Source organism: Triplophysa dalaica, chromosome 25 (assembly GCF_015846415.1).
Source record: "Triplophysa dalaica isolate WHDGS20190420 chromosome 25, ASM1584641v1, whole genome shotgun sequence".
Lineage (NCBI taxonomy): Eukaryota > Metazoa > Chordata > Actinopteri > Cypriniformes > Nemacheilidae > Triplophysa > Triplophysa dalaica.
Window position 1 is genome coordinate 13,072,881 of NC_079566.1, and position 11,460 is coordinate 13,084,340.

The 11,460-nt window shown below is 37.8% G+C and overlaps 1 protein-coding gene across 3 annotated transcripts in view; it reads right to left on the reverse strand.

Moving 5' to 3' along the window:
• The window catches only part of jupb (junction plakoglobin b), a 39,890-nt gene extending 28,721 nt beyond the window's left edge, over positions 1-11,169 (reverse strand). For all 3 annotated transcript variants that reach the window (XM_056741564.1, XM_056741567.1, XM_056741565.1), the window contains exon 1: positions 10,985-11,169. The gene's annotated coding sequence lies outside the window, so the exon portion shown is untranslated. The remainder of the gene's footprint in view (positions 1-10,984) is intronic.
• Between the last annotated feature and the right edge of the window lie 291 nt (positions 11,170-11,460).

The following is an 11,460-nucleotide window of genomic DNA, read 5'->3' on the forward strand; positions in this document are numbered from 1 at the left end:
ATTTATTCAAGATACACATTCTCTGGAAACCCACAACATCTGTACAAGAGGAACACTGACTAACTTATACAGAGGTTCCTTCATGCTTTACATTTAATTACACAGAAATGTGTTTGTGTGCTAAACATTATTCAATGAAACGCGGTGGCTGTTTATTCATTCATAAAACAGCATGTATTTTTTTACAGGTTTCCTCGAGCGTTTGTGGTGAGATGGTGCAGGTGCCAGTACGGAGCAGCTGTAGATATCACGGAAGACTGAAGCACATCGTGAATTAACTGCAGGCTGGCAAACTGTGCAGGCACTGCGCATATGACCGCCGTAGCACGGAAGTAAAGCGTTGGGATACAAATGGAAAAACATTAGTGACCTTGCTTCTATTGACCAGAAAATTAGTTTAGACTGTAGACTGTGAAGCGGATAATATTGGACAAGCCATGCTGATGTAAACGGTGGAAAACATCAGTCAGTGTGTCTGGATCTCACAGATCTGATGACTGCTGTTGGTCAAATCTATGAATGTGTATTCCAATGTGCAATAAAGGAGCTTTTACTCTAGAAATTTTTAACGTAATAAGTGCTATGTTATATTAAAAATGCATAAGTAGTAATAGTTAAAAGGTGAATGTTAAAAGACCTCAAAGTGACACAGGAGAATAGACATGAAAACACAATTTATTATATATTTGTAGTTAAAATCAAATGCCATTTACTGTTTCTCTGCATTGCAGTATTCCAAAGACTACAAGTAATGAGGCAAGACCTGGGATCAGAATTTCTGATTACATACAAATTGTTTATAAATTAATAGTTCTGGTTATATCTATTTCAATATTGGGTAGAAAAGGAGTGTGAAAAGCCACCGTCCCTTTGAAAGATCAGATTTTACCATAAATCGGTTTTATTTGTCATCTTTAATGTTTGTCACTGGGTTTCGCAAAAATGGAAACAATTAAAAGTATTAAAAAGTAATTCTCAACAACACAGTATTTAATAGGTCTGTCAAATGAGTAATCGCAATTAATTGCATCCAGAATAAAAGTTTGTGTTGAAATAATATACGTCTGTGTACTGTGTGTATTAATTTTGTATTTATAAACACATACACACACATGTATATAATTGGAAAATATTTACATATATGTATTCATATTTACCAATAATTCAAATTAAATATAAATGTTTATTTGTTTTTATATTTTATATTTTTCTTAAATATGTCAATGTACATCAGAGCTTGTAGCCTAGTGGGCAGTGCGCCCACGCATGTGGCACCGACATGTGGCGCGGTTGCGCATCGGGTGACCCAAATTCAATTCCCGTCTCGTGGTCCTTTCACGAACCCACCCCCTTCTCTCTCCCATATCCCTTCCAGTCCTCTCTAATATTCTGTACAATTAAAGGCAAAACCATTACATTTATATATGTTAATGTATGTGAAAATACAAAATGAATATGCACAGTACACAGAGACAAATAATAATCCCAGTATTTAATCATTAAAAAGTACAGTTTTTCCCATTTCCTGGAAAAAAGTGAATTTAGACTTCTGAGGTTTCGGAAAGACAGCAATGGTTTGTAATGCTGTCAGATTAACCAATTAAAATCAGCTACAGTGGTGACATCACTGTCGTACACACCCACCAACCTTCTGAGGTGACGGCGTAAATTGTACAAATCTAAAAGATTTAAAGAACGCAAAACATTTTTGAGAAGATAAATATTGACCAAAAGAAAATATTGAAAATATTTGGAGCAGATAAATAGAGAAATGTTGAAAAACACATGATCATTTAAAATGTGCAACCATTAAGAAGAGGTTCAAATCAACATTACAGCCCTGATATAAAAAGTAAATGTAATTCTGTATAAGGGTAATATCACTGACTGCTATCAGTGTATCAGTTAATTCTGTTCAGTTAGTCAAAGTGAAATTTATCGCTTAAATGCAGCCACTACACTTCAGGATCTCGCTTACAGATACATATCATCATCTAAGTGCCAGTCTTCTTATCACCTTAAAACCCTTAAAACACCGCCTTCTGCCAGAGCTACAAGGCCAAGGGCAATTTCACCGTATCTCTGTCCGTAGATCTCTGCTGATGCAGAAGTTACTCTTCCTCTCTCGCAAGCACTACCTCCCTCCGTCCACTACATCAGCGAAGTACCGTGTCCAAATTGAACCCAGCGAAAACGTTGACAGGACTCAAAAAGTTTTAAAATGAAGTCTTCCAAAAAATCTGCTTACAGCAACACGCTGACAGGAAATGCAAATGTCGGCACTAATGAAATTTGGCGACGGGTTTCTTGGGAATGCTTTGGAATTGAAAAGATTTCGAACGGGAGGAGACGCGGAGATAGACATGTTCGCGAATAATGAAAGAAAATGACAAACGCAGAACGGTAAAGAGGATGCAGGCGAAGAATTATTGAGCCGTGAACAACAGAGACGTACTCAGAAGAGAATGAGGCTATTTATTAAGAAATAGAAACGTGAGACCAGAGGATCCATCAGTCACTCGGGAGACGGCTTTGAAAGGCTTGGTGCTTTAATAGGCTGCGTTTAGGATGGAATAGTACACACTACTCTACTTCTACAGTTCAGTATGACGTACGTTTAAAGTATATTCACTATGAGGAGTATACTATGTGCATTTTCTTAATAAAGTCTGAGGTAATATATAAAGTCTACATAAAACCCATGAGTCTGAGTAAATCCAGCATCTTAAAAATAAAGGTTCAGAATGCCATAGAAGAACCTTGTTTGTCTTACTGGTTCCATAACGAACCTTTAACATACAAAGAACCTTTCTGTTTAAAAAAAGTACTTTGTGGCGAAAAAAGGTTATTCAGATTATAAAAAGCTGAGAAAGAGATGTATCTTTAAAGAACCTTTGACTGGATGGTTCTTTGTGGAACCAAAAATGGTTCTATATGGCATCAACTTTTTTAGCATTACTGAAATTTTCATATTAACAAGGTACTTGTTCAATTCTTGACTTCCAAATGTTTTGATCATTTTTAGATGTGATTGGATTAAAACTTGACATCCATAACCTGACAATAACTAAACATAGTGTACAGTTTGCATACTGGGAAGTAGTAAAGGATTTCCATTTCATTGACAGTAACAGCGAATTACAAAGACTGTTTAAATGGAAAGTGTCAAAATAAATGTTATTTTACGTTTGTTTCTAATTGGGCAGCTCTAAATCGCATGACACATTTCATTGAAAGGAATGTTTACAGCCCTGGGGAGATAATGGCATCTTAATCATCATAAATTTCTCTTTCGGCCAATTAAATTTTGACACCGATCTGTTGTCCACAAAAAAAGGTCACTTGTACGACTGTCAGTCTTTTTTTTGCCACAGTAAACTCCCGTTGATGAGGACAATTAAGTTGCTTTTCTTTTTGGCGTTGGGGTAATCGGCAGACAGATGATGCATTTTCTCTTCTAAATGAAAGTTAGTAAGAGCACAGCGCATGATGCTGGACAATGTCGCTCATTATCTGTCCTCCTGCAGAGCGTGCGGCTCTCATCTGCTGGCATACGCTCACAATCATGTCGCTCGGCTCTCTTGGTCCTGCCAACTACGCAGAAGCTGAGGAAGCCCGCATGCCATACCGAAAAAGGCACTTCAAGTCGGTTCTTTGATGCAGTGAGACGGGAAGGTAGAGGAGGGGTGAGCGGGCGCTTTTGGAAGGGAGAGATACTAAAGAGGCAAAACAGAGCAAGCAATGGAGACGAGGAGAGTAATTAAAAGACGTGGCTGTAAAGATTACAGAACAATCCCGACCATTCATCGCTTGTGAGAGACGGTATAATATGCTTCTGTGATGTTGTCTTTCGTAAAATGAAAGAATTAGATCAACAAATAGTGGTGACACAGTATGGCATAGTCGCAAAATGTTCGTATGTTCAACTTTTACAGTTTACATACAGGAGCGTCACTATGTTGATTTTTAGTGAACAGTCCCCCATTTTCTGTACAATAGTCTTTTATCTTACATATGCATATTTTAGCATATTTTTGGACTTTTTGTATTGTCATTGTGTTGAATGTCTGTAAAAGAAGCTTCCAACACAAGAAAATTCCTTGTTGGCCATAAAGCGCTTTTGATTCTGATTCTGATTAATTACAGAATTATATTACAATAATCACACTTCATGTTACCCCGTAAGCATAAGCATGAGACTGTTTAATACAATCTTTTTTTCATTGTATGGTTTTTAATCCATGAGCAAAAAAGGGAGTGAACAAATATTTACACGTTTACACTCTTTTACACTCTTTCAAAAAAAAAACGAAGCTTTGTATACTGTGGTAGGATATATGAGACTAGTTTTTTATTGCACTTATGCTTTTTGTTTTCCTCAAGTTGTTCCAATCGTTTCCATTGTTTATCTCATCTGTAAATCGCTTTGGATAAAAGCGTCTGCTAAATGACTAAATGTAAACGTAAATGTAAATCGTTCTGAACACAAAGCCTGGACGAGCCGTAACAAGCAAATTCACAGTAAAAACATGTTTCGTCTGTGTTGTCTTATCGCTTCTATAGCGTCCCCAATTATATTTAAAACACGGTAAGGAGAGGACGGAGGCAAATCTGGAGAGGTGCAGAGTTTTCACAAGAGCAAATAAATGAAGATGACACCGTGAAACAAGGGAGAAATGCATATAAGCACGTTTGGATCTGAAAGAGGAGCAGATAAAACAGGACAGTGATGAAAACAGACAGGGATGGTAATTTGGACAGACAGCTCTTTCAATATCTCCCACTAAAATATTGTGAATCCCACCGCAGCGACTATTTCAGAATACCACATTTTCATGCAATACGCCCATTGGAATCTCAAACACTCATTGAATCTGAGGCATTTTGAATATAGGGAGGTTTTTCATACGCTGGTGCATTGGCTATTAAAAGATTATGGCAAAAACATGCCTTCTAGTAAAAGCTAATCATCAGCAAACACACGGCCGGTCTAGTTATTTATACTTGCTGAAGGCTTAATGGAGAACACATTAAAACATCAAATGGTAGGTCTCATTGCACAAGTTCAAGAGGATGAATTAATTTATTCATTAAAATATGTTTTGCGCATTGATTAATCGTGCATCTGGGATTTAATTTGAGCTCGCAGTCAACGTGAAACAACATCCACAACATTTTATTTCCGTAATGTTGTTGCCTTGGAATTATAAGGAATTTTATTCAAGACATTACAATTTATTTAAATTTTGTGATTTTTTTTCTTTACGTTGCGTACATTTTAGGACTTTTTTAAGGAAACCAAAAAGGTTTGATCTACAAGTCAAATGGAATGTCAAAACTTCGAAGCTCAATATCTCAAAAGTGCTCACAAAACAGATAGAATCTTCTCATTTCGAAGCTACGATACAGCACATTTAAGATTGAATTATTCAACAATTTCAGCATTTCATACCAACATGACTTGATTAAAAAGTTGATGTCAACGCAGCAATTTTTCGTATTTAAACATAAGCTAAAAATCAGTTATTGAGTGTGTACATAAAAATCTACTTTTAAAATAGTTTCCATCCTTTACCCTGATTCAAAATGGTAATGTTGTTGTATTTATAAGTTGACCTGTCAGGTACAATGACAGACTAACATCATTTGACTTACGTCAAGGTGACTACATATGGTCATCTACAGTTTTACACTTTAAAATGAGACGGCGATAAACGACATATATGGATAATTTGACATTTCCGATTGAATGACATAAACCAATTGAAAATCTACATGACCTCAAAACAGCAATTCGGCAATAAGTCTTTTTTTATTTGGTTTATGCCTCAAACAACACAAATTATCATCAGAGTACCCTAAGTCCCACATCATTTACCTTTTATTTTATACAATCTTTCCAAAAACTGATTGAGAAAATAATATTATTTGAGGTCTTGATCTTTTTTGGATCAATTATTTGAGGTCTTTTTTGGGCTGGTAATTCCTGCAATTCTCAGTCAGTACAAACATAAAAACACAACTGTGCACATTTTTTCCAAAATATAGTTTCTTTATCTTTTCATTCCTCAGCAGTGATTTATTTCCTCATATGCTTTGCTATCTGCCTCTCTCTTGTTCTCTCTCTCTCTCTCTCTCTCTCTCTGCCTTTGTAGCATCAATAATCAGCACCTTCTTTTTCCATTCATTGTGGTTATCTTACTCTCCTTTTTCCATCCATTGCTTCTCAGTGAAAGGACTGAGTTTCCCTTCCTGACGATCAAGAAAGTACAAAAAACAGGCCAAATTATTGCCTAAGATAACAGAAACTGTGTGTGCGTTTGTGTGTGAACATGTGTCTGTGTCTGTGCACTGTACTGCACCATCCTTTTCTGAGTCACAAACATGCCAACATCAAATCAACAAAGGGAAAAAAACGTCTTTCACATGTTACAACAGGAAAATACTGGCAGATTGTAATTCATTCATTCACGTTTTATCAGATGGCACATAATGATGTTTTCTTCACATCATCAAACCCAAAACTGAGTCAGGCAGAAACAAAAAACCAAGACTGAACAGATTTTCACATTATGTAAATCCTGTGGTTTTGCCTGAAGAGCGTGCCGATAGGTCACGGGTTTCAATCCCATGGAATACATAAACTGATCAAATACATGCCCTGAATACACAGTATGTTGCTTTAGATAAAACTGTCTGCCAATCGTAAAAAAAATCAAATAGTGCTGTCTAAGGGAGACCACCAGTGTGGTATAAATAGCTTGGTTGTTGTGGTGACACACAATTTCCTCTTGCAAAGCACAAGCACAACGCTTGCATAGTCGCACAACCATCAACCATACGGCCCCTTTCCTCGCTTTCCTCTCTCTCTCTCTCTCTCTCTTTCTATGCTGTCACACATACTTATGCTTTATCTTCTGTTCTTACTGGATCTCTCTGTCTGTCTACTTCAAATCTACAGACAACAGATGGTTGGTCTCCAAGCACAAATATCATGTTTTCATAGAGAACAAGTCAGAAGAAAAGAAAGCGAAACAAGAAGGAGTTTCAAAGTCACCATGAAACGGAAGTTGCAATTTACTTCTTTTCCCTATTCAAGTTTTTATGAAATTAGAAAAAAAATGTGCCCTTCCAATTCAGATTGGTTTGTTGTAAATTGTGCCTGAAGTTGGGTAAATTAAGAAAAAATTTGAAGTTTTATTATTGTGCATTCCAATGAATATCAATCTAACTGCAGTGGATTTGTTTTGATTTATGCTATAATAACTAAAAAAACACAGCTAACTGACACAATAAAACCCAAAAAACATGATAACATAATGAAAAACATGATTTTTGAGAAAAATGAAAACGGAGTTAATTCATATTGGAAACAAACTCCAATATAGATGGATATATGTGAAGTGTTTATTTACATTATTTACACAAGATAAGACTGGATATACAAATAAGCATATTTATACTAGTTTGTATGTTAGGAATGGAATAACAATGTAAGCAAATATCTTAAACATAAGTGTGTAAATTATTTTTCCAATTTTTTTGACAAAAAAATGGTCCATGCACTTGTTGGAGCTTATGTAATTATGTCAAAATGCAACAAAACCACTAAAACCGTTGGGTTATTTAAACCCATGGTTGGGTCAAAAAGGGACACACTGGGTTACTCTTGGGTTTGTTTTATCCCATTGTTGGGTAAATTTTAACCCTTTTCTTGGTTATTCTTACCGACCAGTTGGTTTGTCCATTTTTAACCCAACCATGGGTTCAAATAAGCCTACATTTTTAGAGGGAATCCTTTCATATCACCACAGTGCAACGCTTGTTTTGGTAAATCAATCTATAACAAGAATCTGGGGTGTCACAAAGAATTGAGGAAAGAAGAAAAGTAAAACATCGTATTTGGATTATAATTTCATGCACTTTGCTCTAGTTGCACCCTGTTCTACAGTAGTATTCAATTGGTATTATGCATACAGAAAATGTGTATACTATGTACAGTAGAATTTAAAATGAAAGTATGAGGGAAAAAGTATAAGTACTATGGTTTTGTAACATGCTGTGGGTTAAAATGATGCTCTTGAATCAACTTTTAGTTAAGTGTTTAGCCACACTGGGGCAAAATATCCGTAACTCAATACCTTGTGCTAAATACTACTGCAGCTGTAATGTGTCTCACTGATATATCCTTTAATAATAGTAAAACAGAAAAATAAGACAGAAACCGATGACGAAAAGAGGAGGAAACCGGATTAGGAAATTATGTAAACCGGACTCAAAGTTGCATAGCCTACAGAAGCGCCGCTGCTTGTGTCAGATCGTGTGTGTGTGCCGCTGAGGCGCCGCTCCAACACAAGTTGATTTCTTGCCAAATTAATTTACAGACCATAGTACGACTTTGTTCAGCGTGCCATTTGTATCGTGCCCAAGGCATACGTTGTGCAAGGACAACACAAATCCGGAATTACAGCTGACACAAAATCAGATATAACAAAAACAATGTTGCCTTTGCCATACATTGAAATATGACCAAGAAAATAACCTATTAGTTTGCAGTTTTCTGGATATATAACTGCATATACTGTGTTGTCAAAGTTCACAAGCACTTTTAATCGATAAGATATTTGCAAAACTTGGTCACAAACATAAAGGGTGACTAATATTCATGATTTATGGCAACAAAAACAAATTGCAAATTATGGGGATACAAGGCTTTAGGACAGCGGCGATATGCTGGTGCACAGCATGCATAGTTTATCTCCGTTAAAACACACTCACTCATGCAATAAATACAAGAGGTCAAGGAAATAAGAACAGCAAAGGATTGTGGGAACTAAACACAGAGGCGGCGATCTCCGATCATTGACATTATCTCTAATGTAGCGTGCCAAATTCTCTCTTCCTTACAGTGCTATCAGCCAGCAGAATTACCTACAACTCACAATGACACTTTCATAGCTGACACATAAATTTAGGTGTGTAAACTAAATGAAATCGGATATAACCGCACAGTGTCCACCACTATGCACTGAAAGATATGATATCATCGAAACTCGATAATTCGCATATTTCCTCGCCTACGAAACAATATTTGGCCTCCGATGGCTAATCTACCGTCCGAATCTCGTACAGACAGTCACGTTATTGCAGTGCCCGCCAATGTTTCCACTGACACGGTGCCAAAGGGAAGCCATGGCAGCAGACCCTGTCAGGGTACAGATGTAAAGAGCAGCAGGTGTCCTAGTGGAGGTTGAGGGGGCGCTGCAACATTTCCATGACACCAGATGTGAGCGGCAAGGGAGCAACTAAAGGTGCATTCTAAAGGCTAACAAGGTGATGATATGCTGTCGGTATCCATCTGTACATTCATTCATTAGATCAAAACACAAGCCTGTTATTCAAGATTTAAATAAGAGATTCACTGAGGGAGAATACTTTGAACTGACTAATTGCTAGCTGTCATGTCAGATTGGAGAGATTTGCATATACAGAATTATACTGTCATCGTAAAACAACGTAATAAAAATATCACATTTCTGTCAGGAACAAACTGTTGTTATGCAAAAACGCTTGACATTTTTCAGACTGCCTGCAGTGGAAAAAGAAATCAAATCTTTGTGTCATAAACAATTTCCGGGAGAAATCAATGTTCCGTCAATATGCCCTACAGCTCTAACAACACAGACAATACAAAGCGCCTTGTTTTTAAGTCAAATATGTAAATGTTGTATAAACGTGCAAAGCTTGAAACCGTTTCCCAATCTATAAAGACATTTTTCATGTACGTTCATCGATACAACTATTAAACAAAGCTGAATTATGCAACCTGTATAATCAGAAATGCATCTTACTGCATCAATTTCAAACATAAGCCAGCATCTCTACTTTTCACATATTTGTATTTTGAATTTCCTTGGAAAACAGGCCCCATTTGGCTCTTCTCAAGTCTATAAGTATCAAAGCACAGACTTTACACGGGCATCCATTCTCTCTTTGAATAAATAAGAGAACTACGCCTGAAAAGCAACATTGGCATTTGGATTTTCATGCACTTTTAAGTAGATACCATTAAGCTTTGTGTCAGTCAGGTTGCCACGAAACCCACCATCAATACCGTGAACCTGACTTGAACTTGACTCGAGATAAGTCTGCAGGGATGCTCATGTTCAAATGGTGCTGATAATAACTAAGTACAGACTGCTATGGCATGCGCTGCACGGTTCACCCTGATACAAACCAGACTATTAAATCACACGTCCCTGCTGTTTAAAGCTCATTTAAGTTACACAACTTCGCGTCCATTCCACAGCAGCCGAGCACAGTCACTCCGGGCAGCTGTGCGCGTGAATCTATCTGTTAGGTGTGGCATCAAATCGCAGACGCAAATTCTTCACTAAGTACTCGTGAACGCGTTATTTTACGCAAGGTTTTCCGCGGTCTGTGGTCAACGTAGAGTTAACAACTGAATGTGCAGATTATCTCAACACTACCACATTTCCCCAAACTTATAATTCAATCGTTTAACAGTCAAAATGATCTCTAAATTATTCGCGCATTAACGTCGTGCGCTCGGTGCGCGTCAACGCCAAACAAACGCGAGCTTATTACGCAAAGTTTACGCTAATTTTGCAACTGCACATCCAAAAACGACACCGTGATTTTTTCGCAAAATAGCAAGTAAATGATTTCTGGGGCGCAATTATGTAACATTAACATCCCCTGGTGTTTCGCACACAACGCGTGTGATGAACTCCAGTGGGCTTTAAACCGGTTCCCATGTCATGTTTGACACACAAGTGCACCGCTACACAGTCCAAAAAAAAGCAATACGCGCCGGCATCGACTCGCGTGACAAAACGATGCATTGTGGTCAATCGGGTCTCCCAAAGCCCATTTGGGTTCATGCAACTGAGACGGACGCAGGGCACAGTCATCATCACCACTAGTGCAGCATTTAAATGGTCGAGCATGCATACTTATTTACCGTACGAGATGACCGCGATGCACAGACGACAGGCTTGAAATAATGTTGCGAATCCCTTGACCGGCCCCGAGCCCCTGCGTCCACTCTTATCCAAGTCTGGCAAACGTTAAGCGATAGAGTCCGACAGCAGCGGAACCCTCCGTGAGTCTCGAGCGAGCGGGTGGGCGGGGCTTCGGGCGGCTCAGTTTCAGTACCGTTGCATTTCTGGCGCATCTATCGCGTCCGATGGTCATTTAACGTTTGCTTGGATAAACATGTGAAGGATCATGTGTGACTTTGGGTCCGTGTTTCTACCCTGCTGTTACTAGGCTGCTGTTTAGCCTGGTAATAAAATATCTAGAAACATTGGGTGGATTGATCTAGGCAGAATGAAGACACCTGATGTCTTGTTTTACCAGAATTATTGATCTCTAATTATCTGAATAATAGTATTGCTCTTATCATGTTTAGGTGCAAAGGAATGTGCATGAGCACGA